The sequence below is a fragment of the Equus quagga genome, chromosome 10 (genome assembly GCF_021613505.1).
Source record: "Equus quagga isolate Etosha38 chromosome 10, UCLA_HA_Equagga_1.0, whole genome shotgun sequence".
NCBI classification, from domain to species: Eukaryota; Metazoa; Chordata; class Mammalia; order Perissodactyla; family Equidae; genus Equus; species Equus quagga.
The window spans coordinates 19288709-19308936 of record NC_060276.1 but is presented as its reverse complement, the minus strand read 5'-3'; the positions used below and the strand labels follow the sequence as shown (position 1 = coordinate 19308936).

Below are 20228 nucleotides of genomic sequence, written 5' to 3'. Positions count from 1 at the left end.
GAGGTTTCCTCACTTAAAAAACGAGAATTGAACCATACACTATCTAAGCTCTGAGTTTAAGATAAAACAGCAATAACAAAAGTCTAGACAGTGGACATTAATAGAAACCCAATATAAAACTCAGTAATAGGGGTAGAAAACAAGAGAGGAGGGAGGCCTGGAAGAATACCTTCCTAGTATCACCTACTCGAAACTGACTTCACAGTCAGTAAATGATTTAATAGTAGTACAGTGAAGGCACCCTGAAAAAATCAAAGCATTTCCGACACTGCTCCAAAAACAATCTCTTTAAGAATTTTGCTAATTATGAACCAGAACTTGTGAGGGAGCACAAAGTTTTTTTTTAAATAGGATATTTAAATACCAATAAATCTTCTAAGTAACTTGCTATCAATTATCACTATTTAGAGTACAAGTATTGTGAAACTCAGAATAAGAATCTAATGCAGAAATGCTAAAAGCATGTCCAACGTGTTAGGAATAAATTATCCTAATTGACTGAAGCTTTGCTCACATATAAGACATTTCAAAACGTAATGATGTAATGACAAAAACTCCTGTCTCCCTCTGCCGAAGTTATAGGGACTGCTATTAAATCTAAGCATGGTATTTGTGTACACATAAGACCAGGCAACAATTACAATCTAGAGATATTTTAAATTTAATCTTTTTTATTTATTAGTATTGTTATACAGCAATGAGCATTCAGAAAAAAAACTAATCAGTGTGCATTATGCAACAATCAGACAAAATACTCCTAATCCTCTGTCATTCTTTTTCCTTGGCCCCTGGGTACTCATTAAAGGTTAATTTATTTAAATCTCTCAAACATTCATTTCAATCTACTTTAATAAACTAATGAATCTTTGGAACTTTGCCTAATCAGCTTATGTTTTCTATTTTAATACATCTATAAAATGTCATTTTTTCTAAGCTCTTTCTTAATAGTTGTCTTCCCTCTTGGAAATAGGATTGTGCTACAGTAACAACCTGATTCGAGCATTTGGTGACACATTTACAACCTCATCCAACACACAGAGAATGGCTATGTCTTGCCTATTGCTCTTAAACACGGTTACATTTTAGAGGATAGTGAATTGATTTATGTTTAGTAGGATAATAATCCTCCAAATTGAAGTGGTCATTTTACAGTTTAGTGGGAGTGACAATTATATTAAAGCAAAACTTCTAACAACTTTGGAGCTTGTCAAATCCTATGAGGGTCCATCAATGAAAACAATTCCCTTCTGGTCATTGCAAAGCAGAGTAATGCATGGTATAAGCCACGTGGATTGGCAAATATAAGTGAAGTCTAGAGAAGTCTTCAAAAGAGGAGCACCATCTAAATGGAGTCTAAACTTGTACCTTAGAATCTGTTCAACTGTCATGTTAAATGTATTTTGTTTAATATTAACTTTGAGGAATCTTTCACATCACTATCTTTAAGTTGAATGTTCTCAGGGTGGTGGCTAACATTCCGGAACTGCACTCCACCCTCTACACCAGAATGCCAGAAACCAAAGTCTTGGAGCACTAGGACATTATTTCTAACTCCTGCTCTAACAATAACTGATATTAGCATCGAATTTTACAGCTTACCAGGGGCTTCCACAACATCTCTATGATGGGAGAAGGAATTAATGTCCTTGGTTTGTAGTTGAGAAAATCGCAGCTCAGGGGAGCTTCAGTGATTTACCTGAAGTCATAACATGAATATGTGCAGAAGCTGGAACCCAGATTTTCTGGCTACAAATCTTTCTCCTGTACCATGTTGCCTCACCCTGTGGGGTTTGTGTTGGGATTAATGTTTTTACTGATGTATGGCTCACCATCGATTAAAGAAAAAGTATAAATGTTACCTCCAAGATGTTTTGGTAGGAAATAAATCAAATTGATTAAAAATAATTAGGATAAATTATTCAACATATCTTCATAATATAGTTCGTAATATACTTCATTGGAGTGTAGCTTTACATATAAGAGCTGGAATCCTTGATTTTTAGTTTTGTTTTCATTTTACATACAAACTAATAAAAAAATGTATTCCCCACCCTTGGTCTGAATTTCAGGTATTGAAATTTTTAGCTGAAGTATATGTTTGACTCTAAGTCACACTGTTAAAAGTTTTCAAGTTGTCACCTCTGCTTTTCCAAATAGTAACTCCAAGGAATTACCTTTCAAAGTTTATTGTTCATTCATTACTCGTCTGTCCACCCATTCATCTATCCAATCATCCGAATGCCATTTTTGGAATGCCTATTTGAGCCAAGCAACAAGACAGATGTGGACTCTGCCTGAAATCCCTGCTTCCCTGAAATCCTTACTTCCTTAGACTAAGAACTCCTTGAAGACAGGAATCTTGTCATTCTGCACAGAACATAGCCAATTCTATTCGCAGAAAATCACTTAAACATTCTCTTCTACATTGAGATTTCTGGCTCCCCCTGCTGCCCACATACCCCCTCAGACATCTGGGAGTCAGGGGAGGAAACAGCCAAGTCTTCTTATCAAGCCTGACCTTTGGATAATGACTACAGTTCTCCCTTCTGAGCTTGCTGCTGTTCTGCCTTGTGGTCAACAAAATGATTCAGCTCAATGTGGCAATATATCTGTTGCTTCTTCCCAGATATCTTCTAGCAAGCTACATTTTTTTAAATGGTTGCTTCTGCCTTTCAGCATAGTGGTGAACTGTATTACCAAAGTACTATCTTGTGTGATTCAGTGAAGAGTTGGAGCTTAAAGATGTAATATTGATAAATTCGAAAAAACTGCAAACGCAGGAACATTCCCTTATTGCTGTCACTAAACAGATGCTTGACAGCTTATATTAAGAATAATAACTTATATTCAGAGAGTGTTCTTAGCTTTTCAACTTTCCTTCACATCCACTTCACAGCTCCCTTGTGAGGTGACCAGAGAAGGCGTGATTATAGATTATATGAAACTGTAAAGCTGAGAGAGGCTAAGTGACTTGTTTAAAGTTCCACAGCAAGCTAGTGGGAGAGTTGGGTCTCCCATCTATCACTCCAGGGATCAGGCTGTTAGGGCTCCTGGTCATCAGGAAAGCTGTATTTTTTTTTCTTATAGATTGGCACATGAGCTAACATCTGTTGCCAATCTTCTTTTCCCTTTTTCCTTCTTCTTCCTCTTCTCCCCAAAGCCCCCCAGTCCATAGTTATATATTCTAGTTGTAGGTTCTTCTAATTCTTCCATGTGGGATGCCGCCTCAACACTGCCTGAAGAGCAGTGCCATGTCCACGCTCCAGATCCAAACTGGTGAAACCCTGGGCCGCTGAAGCAGAGCACACCAATTTAACCACTTGGCCACAGGGCTGGTCCCCAGGAAAGCTGTATTTTTAAGAATTATAAGGAGTCACAAAAAACTAATCAGTTGTCTCAGTGCGTACCATTGTATAGTTAATTATTTAGAAGTGATTTTCTAGAAACAAGAAGTGAGGAAACCAGCATTACCATGTAGGCAATTCTGAACAAGAAACTTCTTTCAAGCAGCAATTGCAATCCTTCCAAAATGAACGCTAATTAAGCCCCAAAGGGTAGGATTTAATAAACAAAAACAATGGTACAAATATTTTCTCTGTATTAGAATCCTTTTCAGTTCTGCAAGGATGGAACTAGTTATGCCATGACAGATCTTTTACTCAAAAATAATGAATACATAGCTGACATCACCTATGAGGCATTTCTGTTGTTTCTAGACTCCCTTTAAAATATAAGAATATTGGCTTCACTTATATTTGACACAAATATTTTTTGTTGGAGCATATACAGTATTTTAAGAAGTCAAGAACTTAAAAAAAAACCAAGGGTCTTCTGATTTTTATCATCACTTGTTATTTAATTCTACAAAATAGATAAGCCCAACATTTTGTTTCTAAAATACTTTATTAAACACAATTACATTTCTTCGTCTTTCTAATCCTTTTCTTCTTAAAAATTACCTAGGATTTTATTAACTGATTTTTCTAAGCCTCTGACTTCCTTCTCCCTCACCATAAGTAAACCATAAGCTATATTACACACATACATTTTATTAAAATAAATGACACTTTTATTGCTTCCTGGACCACCACAAAGGATAGCCCTTTGTGATCCAAGTTAATTTACCCATGACGAAAATTCTTTACCTTTCAAAAACATGTTTTATAACATGATTAGATCTGTACTTCATAAATAAGCTAGAAAATGACGTATGTGGCTTAGTTACAACCCCAAATAATTAGATTGAGAGTAAGGAGATGAATTAAATGGAACACAGCATAGTCATCCTAGCAAAGGAGATTACAGATAGGAGCTAGGATAACTAAGATAGAGGTCAAACATGTACGATAGTGTTAGTGAATAAGAAACTTGTTAGAGGTGATTCGGAAAAATAAAAAATGCTGACCACCACCACCACCAAAAATTCCACAACATATTATTGTAAATGTCACATTAAATTGTTTAATCTATCCCTCTTCGGGGAGCAATTAAAGTTTGCCTGGAATAGCATATTTTCTAGCCCAATATAGTGATAAAAGGGTCTGAAAAACAGAACTTTCAGCACTTTCTTTAAGGGGTTGATTTTCCTCCCTTAATAGGAAGTGGGGTTTTTTTCCCCCCAAAATATTATACACTTAGTTCACCTTTTCACAGGGGATAGAGGTTGTGAAGAAAAATGAAATTCACATAGACCTCAAACCTCTCATTTTGGTGCATGGTTTCTGCCTCCTTCCCCATTAGAATCTTCACCAAAGCACTAACAGGGAGAAAAACTGACTGATCAAAGTGTCATTCTCCTATTCCTTCCCTGTCCAGCCCCTGGTAAAAGAACTACTGAGCAAGAAAATTACCAAAAGGCAGGCAGCAGAACGGAGAATAAAGAATACCAAGGGTATGGCGAATCCACAAACCAGATAATAAGCTCCTGAATAATCAAGATTTGACTTAAACCTCAATTGTTTCTTACTTAGACCCATCATTCTATACTTTTCTTTAGTGTCTTAAACAGAATTGCAGTTTATCTCTAAGTCCTTGTTTGGAGGAAATGAGGGCAGGGAGTGATAACCAAACTTTGGCACTGGGACCATTGTTAGTAGCCTCTCTTGGCACTCCTCTATAATTTCCCTTATCTTGGCCACACAAAGGTGTTGCTAACCTTTGTAGGAGCTCTGAACACTATAAGAGGTGGTTGACAACTGGAGTAGTACCTCTTGTTCCCTTAGGCAAGGGTGAATTGATTCATTAGGAGTGAAGATTCCAAGAACATCAGTCTATTGTTATATTGGCTAATTGCCTTTTAAGACTGAAGAATCAGATTTCTCTCTCAGTGCGTATACCACACGTCAGCTGTGGGGGATCTGCTCCTTTGCATTCACCTAAAATTCTTCTCTTTGACTTTGCTTTAAAGCTTTTCTCCTTCTCATTCTCTAATGTAATGGGGCCTCCGCACAAAAATACTATCTATCCCCTGAGTAGTTGATTTCATCTTTAGAATTCATTTCAATCTACGACAGGTTTCCTGCTATAGCTACTCTACCTAGATCCAGATCCATTTCTCAACTCCATATTCCCAAACCTGGTATCTTCCCTGCTACAATAAACCATTAGTATCTCAATTCCCAGAGATCTCACACTTCCTGATAAAATTGCCTCTTTCACCACAATTATGGTTTCAAGGCACCTGTGGACTTCGAAACTGCTTTTCCATGTTTTCAAAAATGTTTTTTCTACAAATAACGTCATCAACAAAAGGAAAACAGTTACTACTTCTGGAAGAAATTTAAGCTGAATGTGATGCAAGGGCAAGGAATAATAGTCTAGGATGCCTTAACTTACAGAAAGGTAGCTTCCTAAGGAAGATGTCTGAGCCGACATCAGTAACTAAGTATTCCTTGTGACCATGCCAACACTATTAGCACTTTTTTCCTACCCTGGTTGCTCATCCTGTGCTCTAGCTGCATTCCTTTTTGTTTTACAATTGTTTCCAAGTCACGTTAAGTAAGTACAGTTTCTTTCTCCTAAGTAGATGGCATCTTGTCTGCTCACTACACCCCCACACCTGGCTCAGGCATGTACACACACACTCACACACTGCAGTTCATCATACCACACTGTGTACTCCACAGACAGTCAATATATGCCTCATGACATATTTTATAATGGTCCTCTGGACACCTTCCCCTGGTAACATCTCATTCTCTTTCTACCACTTCTTATTCTCACTTCTTTAGAGACACGGAACTGAGGTAGACATAGTGAACAAAGTTACTGTCTTCTTCACTTAGGGAGCGATGTCAATGTCAAAACCCAAAGGAGAGTTCTATTTTGTAACGACAATTATTGTTCCTGCTTGTAGTTGAAGGGGAAGAGAGGAAAACCAAATTGGAAATGTTTATCCCTAAGCCTTTACCATAAAGACACAAGGAATTTTATCAGAAACAAGTGATCCACAGTTTGCCATACATCAACTGCAGTGATATGCTTAACTGGTAGAGTTCACACAGACATACTGGCATCTGTTTGTAGGTGATTCTCTTTACCAGACTGGGTAGGGCGTGGCCTTAGAGTGCATTATCACTTAAATAAAGGATGCTATGGATTACAGCAGATAGAACCAGCACAGCTCTTGCTCTAGTATACAAAGTTTGGCTGATATTTAACTTTTGCTAGGGGAAGAGGAAACATTTACAAGTTGTTAATGCCAGCAGCCTATAAGCACAGTTTCTTACTTCATTCAAACCTTTCTGTTACAGAACATCACCACTATTAATACTGCCATTGTATGACTGAGTAGGGAATTGCTATCTCTGACTTACTGAAAAAGCACCTTCCATTTAACAGATTCAAATAAATTTAACACCATGTACAAACTAAACAAAAGTAATTAAAAACAAATGAATAAGGAATGCATAATTGCATAAATATTTATATAAATTCCTCTGGAAAAGAAGAGCAATGAGTGGTCTGTAGAATGTTAAAATATTAACAAGGCATCATTAGGATTTTTTAAAGACGTTTTTCCAAATCAGCAAGGGGTACTACAATGTAACTTTTATCTTTAGTAGAGCTTGAGTTCTGCTTCTAAAATTACCAATGACTTACTAAGAGACTTCGGGCAAATCACTAAACTAGAGTTCTTGTTTGTGATTTTTTATTTTAGGATATTTTATGAAATATACTAATGGGGTCCAAGAACTAAAAGACTCTCATTAACTAAAATTCTACACATGGAGTCCAAGATAAAAACTACCAACACTAAATAGTGCATTACAGTTTACAAAGGTATTTCATATCATTTCATATTTAAATTTTATAACTCTGGGGGTTGGAGTAGGTAGACCAGGTACTATTATTATTTTCTTTTAAAAACGAGAGAACCGGGGTTTAAAGAGATTAATTTGCCCAATATAGCTTATAAGGAGTTAAACTGGTCTCAAGACTGCAATTTTAGTATTTTACCACCTAACTTAGTGCCTGACACATATGGGTATACTCAATCAATATTTGTTGACTGACTGAATGAATATATCACACCACCTCCCCTAACTACATTTACTCATTTGCAAACAGTCCTATATAGCTACGTTTCAGAGTAGTTGATAAGGTTATTTACTTCCCAATAAGGAAGCAAGACGCTACTGTGAAGATTAATGTAGCCATGTATTTTGGTAGTATAAGGCCTGCGAGCTGAAAAAGTAAGATATTCAGTGTCCAGCCACTGTGAAATTTGGAATAGAGTTGGTGAAAATTTTGTAGGATGTTTAAAAAATGATGGACCAATTATCAGTATTATTTTGTGGGGGAGGGACCTTTCAACAAGACTCAATGGGAAAAGTAAAATTTGGAAAAGCATTTGAGCCCCTGATAGGAAAATAACAATGCCTCTTAATTGTTATGCCTTTCATTCACAGTCAGAGAAAAGAAGTCCTAGAGTTGGCAAGGCCCTTGGCAGTCACCTAGTCTAATCATCCCCACCCCCTACTGCCATTCTGCTGAGAATTTTGGGGTGGTTGGGAGGGGATGTCATGTCTCAATAATGGGAGATTCAAGGCTAGACTCCAGTTTCCTTACTGACAGAACTCCTCATGTGAGCTGCTGGGACTCGTATCTTCTCTACAGGCGCCACCTAAAGAGATTTCCTATCGTCTTAAGTCCTTCCCTAACCACAGTGACCATCCTATAGCCCTACTTGGGAACATATGGCTTCCTGAGAGTACGACTTAAGTGGTAGCAGGTTGTATTATAGATAAATGCTTCCCTGGCCTTCCCAGAAGATCAGAGGTGTGTGGTAGAAGAGCAAAGGCTCTGGAATCAAACTTCTAGCATAACAATCCTGCCCTGCCACTTACTGATTGTGCAACTTTGGGCAAGATAATTAACTCCCTGAACATTAATTTCTTTATCTGCAAATGGAGATATTATCTACTTCACAGAGCTTTTGAGATAATCCAAGTAAAACATAGTCAACAGAGGATCTGATACATAGTAAAATACTCAGTAAAAATGTGTTACCTTTTACCCACTCCTCCTTACCTGTAGTTACCCTAGGTACCTGAGCTAACACTGGCCTCAGTGAGACTCGGATAACTTTCCTTTCATTCAGTTAACAGATACTTATTGAGCAATTATTACATGCTAGCCTCTAGAAATACAACAGTGAACAAAAGAGATAAAAATCCCTGCCCTCATGGCGCTCATATTCTAGTAGCAGATATAAAAAAATAAAGAAAATAAATAAGTAAAATATATTGTATGTCAAATATTGATAAAACGCTTTGTCCAAATAGAAGAAGTAGATTAGATCAGGTCTATTGGCAAAAGCTTTGACCTACTCATTTTCTAGGAAATATTTGGTGTCTCTTGTCTTCTCTACTTGTTTTTTTAAGCGCTAGGACAACAAAAGGCTAAGACCTCCTTACATAGTCCCTTCTAATCTTGAGGTGTGAAGATGAATGTAATAGAATATGGGCAGGTAAGTTGGATATGTGAAAGGGTCAGAAAATGTTTCTGGTCCATTGAATTAAAAAGAGAGCAGGTTCCAATATTTAGGCATAAAGCTGGAATAATTAAACAAAAATGTGCATAAAAGCACCACCAATTGGGTATAAATAAGGGCATATGCAACTTTGGAAAGAAAGGTCAAAATCTGTAACATCTGCAAAGCTCTCAGATATCTGCTACCCATAGGAGGAAGGATAGACCCCAAATTTTGGCAAATATGATTTGGGTGGGATAGTAAATAGCTGAATAAGATGAAAAAAGCCTTCTGGGAATAACCCTATATTATAAGGACCTCTCCTTAATTTGTATTCTCCAAGCACTTGCAGTTTCTATCACCTTATTGAGCAGTAGAATGTACAGATCTTCAAGATTTTGTATATTGTCACCCACTTCACAGAACTGGAGACTAAACTACCAATTTTATATCTCTCTTAGCACACCACAGAGTGCACACTTAACGGTAGGCTCCTAATTGCCCTAGCGTGTGATATAAAGATCAGTAGGTTTTTAGTTGTTCTCAATTAGCTAAGGCTGGTCAATATTTTCTTGAAAATCCTCTGGCCTGGAAGTGAGTTCCTGTTATGTTCCTACTGACCAATAATACATGGTGATAAAGGTGATAAAAGGAGCAAGTGACAATATTCATGGGAGTTTTATTAAGTTTATTAACAGAGGCATACTTCTTTAGTTACCTAAAGATATCAGAAAATTACAATTTGTTTCATGTTTGTTGGTAGCTGCACTAGCTATTCTATTACAGAAGAATTGATTTATGTGCAGCTGTTGAAAACACAATGAACCAGTCACCACAATTTTAACAAGTGTTGATGCTGGAATACCCACTTCAGATAGCATCTATAACGCTGTCATGAAGAAAGTTTACAGTACACTACCTAAAGTAATGATTCTGGTTCCACATTTGCCAAGATCAGTGTCACTGCTATAGTACTGGGTTCTACTGAGGTGGCAGTGAAATTTCACTCTTTTCATGGTCCTTTAAACAAGGCCAAGGCATACATCCAAGAATGCTGTTTTGTATTCTCTTCTTATGATATAAGCTTTATACCACTTGGACTGGGATAACATGAAGTTTATTTTGATTGTCGCCAAGTAAGTCATTCTTTATATTTGTCCCCCTCTTCTCATTCTTTATGTGTGAAAGTTGTGGGTAGAACAATTTACAAGGAAGATGACAGTTGCTGTTAGGAAATGGGTACATTTTTATTACAAGTTAAAATTAAGTCTCCACTCACAAGAAGTTTATAGAATGTGCATAGTGTGTGTGTTTGGGGGTCCTACAGAACAGATGTAAACAAGTAGCCATAATACAATGTGATGAGTATAAACAAAGTGCTCAAAAATGGAGCGCCTTATTCTTTGGCGACCTCTTCAGTAAGTCATATTTGTAAAGCAGATGGGGGGAAGGTAAAAGAGAAGAGAGTATTTCGGGAAAAAGAGATCACTGGAGCAAAGGCACAGAGTGCAGAGAGTGCAAAAGTAAATTCAAGGAAATCTTAGTGGCCCTGTGGCACTTGAGTATAATGTAAGAGGGTGCTGAGGAGCAGAGAAGTCATGCCTATCCTTTTACTTTGCTATGAGACTTGTACGCTATCTGGCTTCTTGCATAGTTTCATTGGCATCACCTAGAAGTCTTACAGAAGAATATCACTCACACTAAGATTCTCTAATGAAACAAGGCTACCAGATAGACAAAGGGGCAGAAAAATGCAAAGTGAAAAAGAAATTGGACAATGGAAAGTAGAGGAAGGATTTAAGGATGCTCACCTCAAACACACCTGAGACAGTGTTGGGATGTGGCAGCAGACCTTAGGGAGAGGATTGCTGTTTCTGAGCCAGGATTTGGGCCCAGACTATCAGAAGCACAGGCACATAAAAAAAAAAAATCTTCAAATAGTGGCTTTGACTGCAAATCAAGGGGTAGTTTTCACACGGAAGCAGCATACAAAAGGTAGTCATTTGCCAAGAGAGATCAGTAGCAATGATAAGGGTCATCTTTAAATGTCAAGGGCAGAGTTTTGTAAGTCCAATACAACTGATGGATGCATTCGACCAAGATCCACGTTTGACCAGTTCACCTCCACATAGTATACCTTCTGTTCTTTATCAAAGTAAAGGCATTTTTTCTGACTTTTGGAACACAGGACAGCAACGAATGGCTTTGGTGTTACAGAATAGTCCTGAGGCTTCCTCTCCAAATACACCTCACTATCTTCACTCTCTCTTCCCTTTCTGATCTTCTACAACTTGTCTTTTTTCTTCATTCTTTTATCTTCTCTTAGCTTAGGTCTTCCAAGAGCGTCTATGGGAACAGTTTTAGCAGTACTGATGACCCCCAAGGTTCAAAAGGGAGTACGGATGTCTATTAGAAGGCTTCCAAGAAATACTAGTGGAATTCTTGAAAATCTGCACGATCTGAAATTGGGAAAATTCTTAATGAATGTTTGAAATCATTAGAATACACTTAAACCATACTTTATTTCCACATACCATAGAACTTTGAGAGTTGGAATAGGCCCTGGAAACCATATAATACAATTTCCTCACTTTATATAGGAAAAAAAATTGAAGACAAGTAAGATGATTTGTCTAAGGAATATAGTTATTGATAAATAAACTAACACTTAGATTTCCTATGAAATTACTATTTTTTAAGGCTAAAAGTACATGTACTGAATTAGTTTCTTTTTCTTCATTATGGCAAAGGAAAGATATAACATGAGATCGACCCTCAACAAATTCTTTTTTTTAATTTAATTTTATTTTTTAATTGCAGTAACATTGGATTATAACATTATATAGCTTTCGGATGTACGTCATAACATATTTGGAATTCTGTGTAGATTACATCATGTTCACCACCCAAAAACTAATTACAGTCCATCCCCTCACATGTCAGCCTAATCACCCCTTTTGCCCTCCCCCTCTTCCCCGATGGTAAGAACCAATACATTCGCCCTTGCTATGTGTTTGTTTGTCGTTGTTTTTATCTTCTACTTATGAGTGAGATCTCCCTCTGACTAATTTCAGTCAGCATAATACCCTCAAGGTCCGTCCATGTTGTCACAAATGGCCGGATTTTATCATTTCTTATGGCTGAGTAGTATTCCATTCTGTATAAATACCATATCTTCTTTATCCATTCATCCCTTGATGGGCACCTAGGTTGCTTCCAAGTCTTGGCTATTGTGTATAATGCTGCAATGAACATAGGAGCGCATGTATCTTTATGCCTTTGCATTATCAAGTTCTTTGGATAGATACCCAGCAATGGGATAGCTGGATCATATAGTAGATCTATTCTTAATTTTCCGAGGATACTCCATACTGCTTTCCATAGTGGCTGCACCAGTTTGCACTCCCACCAGCAGTGTACGAGGGTTCCCATCCCTCCACATCCTCTCCAACATCTGTTGTTTCCTGTCTTATTAATTATAGCGATTCTGACCAGAGTGAGGTGATACCACATTGTAGTTTTGATTTGCATTTCCCTAATAGCTAATGATGTTGAGCATCTTTTCATATGACTGTTTGGCCATCCACATATCTTCTTTGGAGAAATCTCTGTTCAGATCTTTTGCCCATGTTTTAATTGGGTGGTTGTTTTTGTTGTTGTTGAGCTGTATGTGTTCTTTGTATATTTTGGATATTAACCCCTTATCTGATATATGGTTTGCAAATATCTTCTCCCAATTGTTAGGTTGTCTTTTCATTTTGTTGATGGTTTCCTTTGCTGTGCAGAAGATTTTTAGTTTGATGTAGTCCCATTTGTTCATTTTTTCTTTTGTTTCCCTTGCCTGGTCAGACATGGTACTTGAGAATATGCTGCTAAGACTGATGCCAAAGAGTGTACTGCCTATGTTTTCTTCTAGAAGTTTCATGTTTTCGGCTCTTACATCCAAGTCTTTAATCCATTTTGAGTTGATTTTTGTGCATGGTGTAAGGGAATGGTCTACTTTCATTCTTTTGCATGTGGCTGTCCAGTTTTTCCAACACCATTTATTGAAGAGACTCTCCTTTCTCCATTGTATGCTCTTGGCTCCCTTGTCGAATATTAGCTGTCCATAAATGTGTGGGTTTATTTCTGGGCTCTCAATTCTGTTCCATTGATCTGTGTGTCTGTTTTTGTGCCAGTACCATGCTGTTTTGTTACTATGGCTTTGTAGTATATTTTGAAATCAGGGAGTGTGATACCTCCAGCTTTGTTCTTTTTTCTCAGGAATCCTTTGGCTATTCGGCGTCTTCTGCTATTCCACATAAATTTTAGGATTCTTTGTTCTATTTCTGTGAAAAATGTTGTTGGAACTTCGATAGGGATTGCGTTGAATCTATAGATTGCTTTAGGAAGTATGGACATTTTAACAATGTAAATTCTTCCAATCCAAGAGTACGGAATATCTTTCCATTTCTTTGTGTCTTCTTCGATTTCTTTCAACAATGTTTTATAGTTTTCGGTGTACAGATCTTTCACGTCTTTGGTGAAATTTATTCCTAGGTGTTTTATTCTTTTTGTTGCAATCGTAAATGTGATTGTATTCTTAATTTCTATTTCTGCTACTTCATTGTTAGTGTATGGAAACACAACCGATTTTCGTTTGTTGATTTTCTATCCCACGGCTTGATTGTATTCCTTTATTGTTTCTAAAAGTTTTTTAGTGGATTCTTTAGGGTTTTCTGTATATAAAATCATGCTGTCTGCAAAGAGTGACAGTTTCACTTCTTTTCCAATGTGGATCCCTTTTATTTCTTTTTCTTGCCTGATTTCTCTGGCTAGGACTCTTAAATAAGAGTGGTGACAATGGGCATCCTTGTCTGGTTCATGTTCTTGAAGGGATAGCTTTCAGTTTTTCTCCATTGAGAATGATATTTCCTGTGGGTTTGTCATATATGGCCCGTATTAGGTTGAGGTATTTTCCTTCTATACCCATTTTATTTAGAGTTTTTATCATGAATGGATGGTGTATCTTGTCAAATGCTTTCTCTATATCTATTGAGAAGATCATGTGATTTTTATTCTTCATTTTCTTGATGTAGTGTAGCACGTTGATAGATTTGTGGATTTTGAACCATCCCTGCATCCCTGGAATGAAATCCACTTGATCATGATGTATGATCTTTTTAATGTATTGTTGTATTCGATTTGCTAGAATTTTGTTGAAGATTTTTGCATCGATGTTCCTCAGTGATATTGGCCTGTAATTTTCTTTTTTTGTGTTGTCGTTGTCTGGTTTTGGTATGAGGATAATGTTGGCTTCATAGAATGAGTTAGGAAGCATCCCCTCCTCTTCAATTTTTTGGAAGAGTTTGAGAAGGATAGGTATTAAGTCTTCTTTGACTGTTTGGTAGAATTCACCAGGGAAGCCATCTGGTCCTGGACTTTTATTTTCTGGGAGGTTTTTGATTGCTGTTTCAATCTCCTTACTGGTGATCGGTCTATTCAAATAATCTACTTCTTCTTGGTCCAGTTTTGGAAGGTTGTATGTTTGTAAGAATTTATCCATTTCTTCTAGATTATCCAATTTGTTGGCATATAGCTTTTCATAGTATTCTCCTATTATCTTTTGTATTTCTGAGGTGTCCGTTGTAATCTCTCCTCTTTCATTTCTGATTTTATTTATTTGAGCCTTCTCTCTTTTTTTCCTGGTGAGTCTAGCTAAGGGTTTGTCAATTTTGTTTATCTTTTCAAAGAACCAGCTCTTGGTTTCATTAATTTTTTCTATTTTTTTTTAATCTCTATTTCATTTATTTCTGCTCTGAGTTTTCTTATTGCCTTCCTTCTGCTGATTTTGGGCTTTGTTGTTCTTTTCCAGTACCTTTAGATGTGCTTTTAGACCGTCTATTTGGGATTTTTCTTCTTTGTTGAGGTAGGCCTGAATTGCTGTAAACTTCCCTCTTAGAAACGCTTTTCCTGTATCCCACAGATTTTGGCATGTTGTGTTTTCATTTTCATTTGTCTCCAGGAATTTTTTTATCTCTCCTTTGATTTCTTCATTGACTCAATCGTTCGGTAGCATTTTGTTTAATCTGCACATTCTTGTGGCTTTTCTTGTTTTCTTCCTGTAGTTGATTTCTATTTTCATACCTTTGTGGTCAGAAAAGATGCATGGTATTATTTTGATCTTCTTAAATTTATTGAGACTTGTTTTGTAGCCTAAGATGTGATCAATCCTGGAGAATGTTCCATGTGCATTTGAAAAGAATGCGTATTCTGTGGTTTTTGGATGGAATTTTCTGTATATATCTACTAAGACCATCCGGTGTAATGTGTCCTTTAAGGCCAGTGTTTCCTTATTGATCTTCTGTTTGGATGATCTATCCATTGGTGTAAGAGGAGTGTTAAAGTCCCCTACTATTATTACTGTCTATTTCTCCTTTTATGTCTGCTAATAATTGCTTTATATATTTAGGTGCTCCTATGCACCCTCAACAAATTCTTAAGTGTACAGTAGTACAGTGTTGTTGCCCACCATACAGTATGCGCATTCTTGTAGAGCAGATGTCTAAAACTTTTTCATCTTGCATAACTTACTTAGTTTCTTTGGTGGTCTGCTGAAGCTACATTTTTAGTGATGGCGACTCCTGTACATTTCTAGGTAACCTCCCAAGCTTATCTTATATGCAATCATATAAATATAATCTGGTGTCTTACTTCAAGTTGCTTCATTTTTATTTAATGAGAATAACTCCAGGTTGTATGGAATGAAACTCTCTTCCACATAGATTCATATTTAAAGAATAGGGACCTTGATAAATTTTATTCAATTAAAATAAAAAACTTCTGTTCAACAGAGGCAGCATAAGCAAAGTTAAAAGACAAACTGCAGACTAGGAGATCATATTTTCAAAGCATAAGGGATTAGTAGGCAGAATAGATAATATCCTTCAAACCAATAAGATAAACACTAAAAGCCAAATAGAATAATGGGTAAATGATATGAACAGGCAATTCATAGAAAAGGAAATCCACATGACCAATAAACACATGGAAAGATATTAAACCTTACTAGTAAATGAGAAAATGAATATTAAAACACAGTGAGACATCATTTCATACTCACAAAATTGGCAAAATGTTTTAAGTCTGACATTACAGCACTGGAGGATATGGAGAAACAGAAACCCTCACATACTACTCGTGGAAGCATAAAGTGGTTGTTATGGACTGAATGTTTATGTTGCCCCAAATTCATATGTTGAAATCCTTACTCCCAATGTGTTAGTATTAGGAGGCGGAGCCTTTGTGAAGTAACGAAATCATGAAGGTGGATCTCTCAGGAATGAGACTAGTGTCCTTATGAAAGAAACCCCAGAGAGCTCTCCAGCCTTCTTTTCCACCACATGAGGATATATAAGTTGGCAATTTGAAACCTGGAAGAGGGCTCTCACCAGAACCTAACCATGCTGGCACCCTGATCTTGGACTTCCAGTCTCCAGAACTGAGAGAAATAATTTTCTGTTGTTTATAAGCCAGTCCACGGAACTTTGGTTTTTATTTTTATTTTTTTAATTTTATTGAGGTCATATTGACCTATGACATTGTGTAAATTTCAGGTGTACATTACTAATAGCAGCCCGAGCTGTAAGACAGTAGTATAACAACTTTGGAGAGCAATGTGGCAGTGTCTAGTCAAGTTGAAGATGCACACACTCTGCAACCCAGCAACGCCACTTCGAGGTGAAAAACATCTCACACATATAGAGAAGGAGACATATGATGATGTGTACTGGAATATTTTTTTGTAGTAGTGAAAAAACCTAAAAAGCCGATCAACAAGGAAATGGATAAATATGCTGAGAAACAGCCATTCATAAATGAAATACTTTACAGCTGTTAAAATGAATAGGTATGTATATTGATATAGATAAATCTCAGAAATATTGAGTGAAAAAAGCAAGTTGCCTAATGATACACACAGTATGATATAAATTTTGTAAACACTAAAACTATGCCAAATACTGTTTCTAGATGCATACGTGTACAAACACATGAATGGGAAAGATGTACGCCTACTTTGGGATGGTAGTTCCTCTGGGGAGGAAGGGAGAAAAATGTGATCAAGGAGGGGCACAGAGTAAACTTTAACTGATCAACAACATCTGTATTCTTAAAGAATTGGAAATAAATATGGAAAATATTAATGTTTGGTAACTCTGTATGGTGGGTATAACTGTATACCATGTTTTCCTCTCTATTTGAAGTTTTTGATAATACAATACTTTTATGAAAGAATAGAGAAGTACATTTCCTTTACAACTATTGATGCTCACATTCAAAAACTAAAGTTAGCTATATGGTAGACATTATGTTAACTCTGAACGCTGTTTTGTCAACCATCAGCTTACGCAGTCCAAATCAAGAGAGAGTTGGGCTTAGAGGCCCCTTTTTATTTTAAATAAAGTCCCACAAAGAGATAAGCATATGTAATTACATATCATAAACTTTCACTATATATACTGTCAAGTGCATAACAGGATCACATTTTAAATCCTTGATTTGTTGTGCCTCAAAAGTATGTGCAGACATAACTCCATGTCCAAGCCAGTGAGATAAGCCACCATGCCCTTTGTTAATTACAAACAATGTTCTCTACTTTCAGGTAAACTTTGCTGTGCCTTGATTAGGTCCAGACCTTAAATTGGAGGGTAAACTGTCTTTAGTTTGAGGAAAATACAAGGCAAATGGTGTAGAAAAATTCTTAAAAGTCAACAAGAAATAGTTCAAACATACACAATTGAAAGCTATGTAGTAGCCAGAGCTCAGTGAAGAAGAAAACCCTAGAAAGTTTGGGAGGGAAATGACTTCAACTAATTTTAGAAAGTGATTTACGTGGTCTTAAAAATGGTTTATAAATAAATGGTCACTATTGAAATCACATTGACTAGTGGTTTCTGAGTTCATGTTAATATCAGGAAATTATACATGCTTGCTGGGGCTTATAGAGATAAAACAGACTGTGTGTTGATGGACACAACTCTCTACTAATAGACTAGTTAACCCAACCAAAATGCAGAAACTCATTAAAAGCATTTAAATTCATGTTAAATGCAAATATGCAATTATCTGCAATTGTGGTAACTAAAATAAACAATACTCAGAACCATAAGAAGGCCCTAATAAAACATTTGAGATTGAGAATGTGACTTTTAGGAGTTAGACTAGTAATCAAAGAGCAAAACTAGTTCATGCTAGGGCAGGGTTTCATTCACACAGTATATCCAGGATCAGAGACAATAATCCATAAGGTCTGAAAAGCCATGAAGTTCCTCTAAATTTAAGTACAGCTACCTAAAAATGGGCTAATTTCTAAATGTGGATACATGCTCCAAAATACTACAAAGCTTTGCAGTGATACTGTACCCTCTGATTGGAATACTCTTCCCCATTTCTCTTTGCTAGGCTACAATGACTCATTCTTTAAGTCTCAGCAAGAACATCATTTCCATGGGAATTCTTTTTACCTTCTCTACCCTCTACATCTCAGGTTCTGTACTCCTGCTAGGTATTCTATTACACTCTGACAGTCACCCATTACAGTACTTAAACTTTATTTTAACTGTTTGCTGTCTTCCTTACTAGCCCAGAAGCTTGTGAGCCAAGAATCAATCCTGTCTTGATTATTACAGTTTTTCCTTAGCAAAGCACAATACCCGACACATAGTAGGAACAGGTCAAATGTCTGCTGAATACCTTGATGAATAAATGGGTGGATGCATAGATAGCCAGATATACGTATATGAATGTGTGATCAAATTCTCCAGAGTGCAAAGTAACCATTTTTTTAAAGTATATTAGATAATATGACAGTTTGTGTGTGTGTGTGTGTGTGTGTGTTTCTTTAAATTTCATGGTGATGGGGTGTATTATGCATATGTTTATGGGGAGGGAGAGACTTTCTAAAAACACAAATACCAGTATGCCTAAAAAATTCCTGAGGAGTCATAATTTTTCAGATTTATGTATTTATGCTCAAACTGCTCCCATCCATGTTTCATTTATTCCTACAATCTCCAAGCAAAATAGATAAGGAGAGATATTATCATTGTCATTTTTCTGAAGGGGAAATGGATTGAGCAGTGAAGTGAACTTGCCCAACTACAAATGGTATCCCAATATCTGAGTTGATGCTCCAGCCACTAGAACAGTGTATCCTGGTAAGATCACAATTATTATCACAATCTTTTTAGAGTGCAAGAAACAGATATGGGCAAATGTCTGAGACAGAAAGAGAGCCCATAATTCATACTGACTAATCTGCTTTCCAGGCTCTAGTAAAGGTAATTTAGCTTCTGAGCTCATGTTACTTATTTAACTAGCACATACAAGGGGATATTAGGGCTGAGATGGAAGCTTACTTTTCATTTTTAAGTTGATAAAATTTTGCATTAACATTGATCATTCAGTTTAGTAGAAGAAATCAGCAGGCTGATAATAGGAAATGCATTTAACAAGAATGACCAAGATTTCAGCTGGAAGAATTAAATCTAATATTTTTCTGAAATATAATTGATTAGAAAAAAAAGTTGAGTCTGATTTATCTTTGTAATTAATGCCCTGTGGAAAATAACATTGAGATTAAAACACCTATATTAACTGAGCTCCTTTTTGAGCCCTATAAGGTCTAGTTTGATTATCATTACATGAAAGCATTGAAATGAGCTGCCCTCCTCCATATTTCTTTTCCTTAAAAAAATCAATACAATTCAGTAAGGTGTTTTTAAACCTGGGAAGCAGAGTAGATGCTGCTCACAAAGCAATACTGAGGGTCAGCTATAAATAAGCTTTTATTACATTTTCAGCCTCACATGATGCCTTTCCATCAAGGGGCTCAAGGACCTTACTGGAAGGGCCACTTCCCTGGAGCTTGATCAGCAGGGATCCGTGGAAGGTGCCTTTGTCCAGACATGAAAGGCAATGGTGACCTTCTTAGACTGAGAGAGGAGATCAGGCATACTATTGTCTTGGGTTCTATTAACCCATTCTTACTGGCAGACAATATTCAAACTATAAAGGAAGATTTCAATGTTAAAAGAAATCTATGTGTGGGGCCAGCCCAGTGGTGTAGCAGTTAAGTTTGCACGCTCCGCTTCAGTGGCCCAGGTTTGCCAGTTCAGATCCCGGGTGTGGACCTAGGCACCACTTATCAAGTCATGCTGTGGCAGGCGTTGGGATTGTAATAATGGCTAACATTTATTGAGGGCACAGTACAGGC

The 20228-nt window shown here is 36.8% G+C and overlaps 1 protein-coding gene across 11 annotated transcripts in view; it reads right to left on the bottom strand.

The window, feature by feature from the left end:
- ENOX2 (ecto-NOX disulfide-thiol exchanger 2) overlaps positions 1 to 20228 on the bottom strand; it is a 259169-nt gene that overhangs the window by 171070 nt on the left and 67871 nt on the right. For 3 of the 11 annotated variants that reach the window (XM_046673947.1, XM_046673941.1, XM_046673945.1), the window contains exon 3: positions 10786 to 11433. The exons of the other annotated variants lie outside the window; for them this stretch is intronic. The gene's annotated coding sequence lies outside the window, so the exon portion shown is untranslated. The remainder of the gene's footprint in view (positions 1 to 10785; positions 11434 to 20228) is intronic. 11 annotated transcript variants of the gene reach the window in all.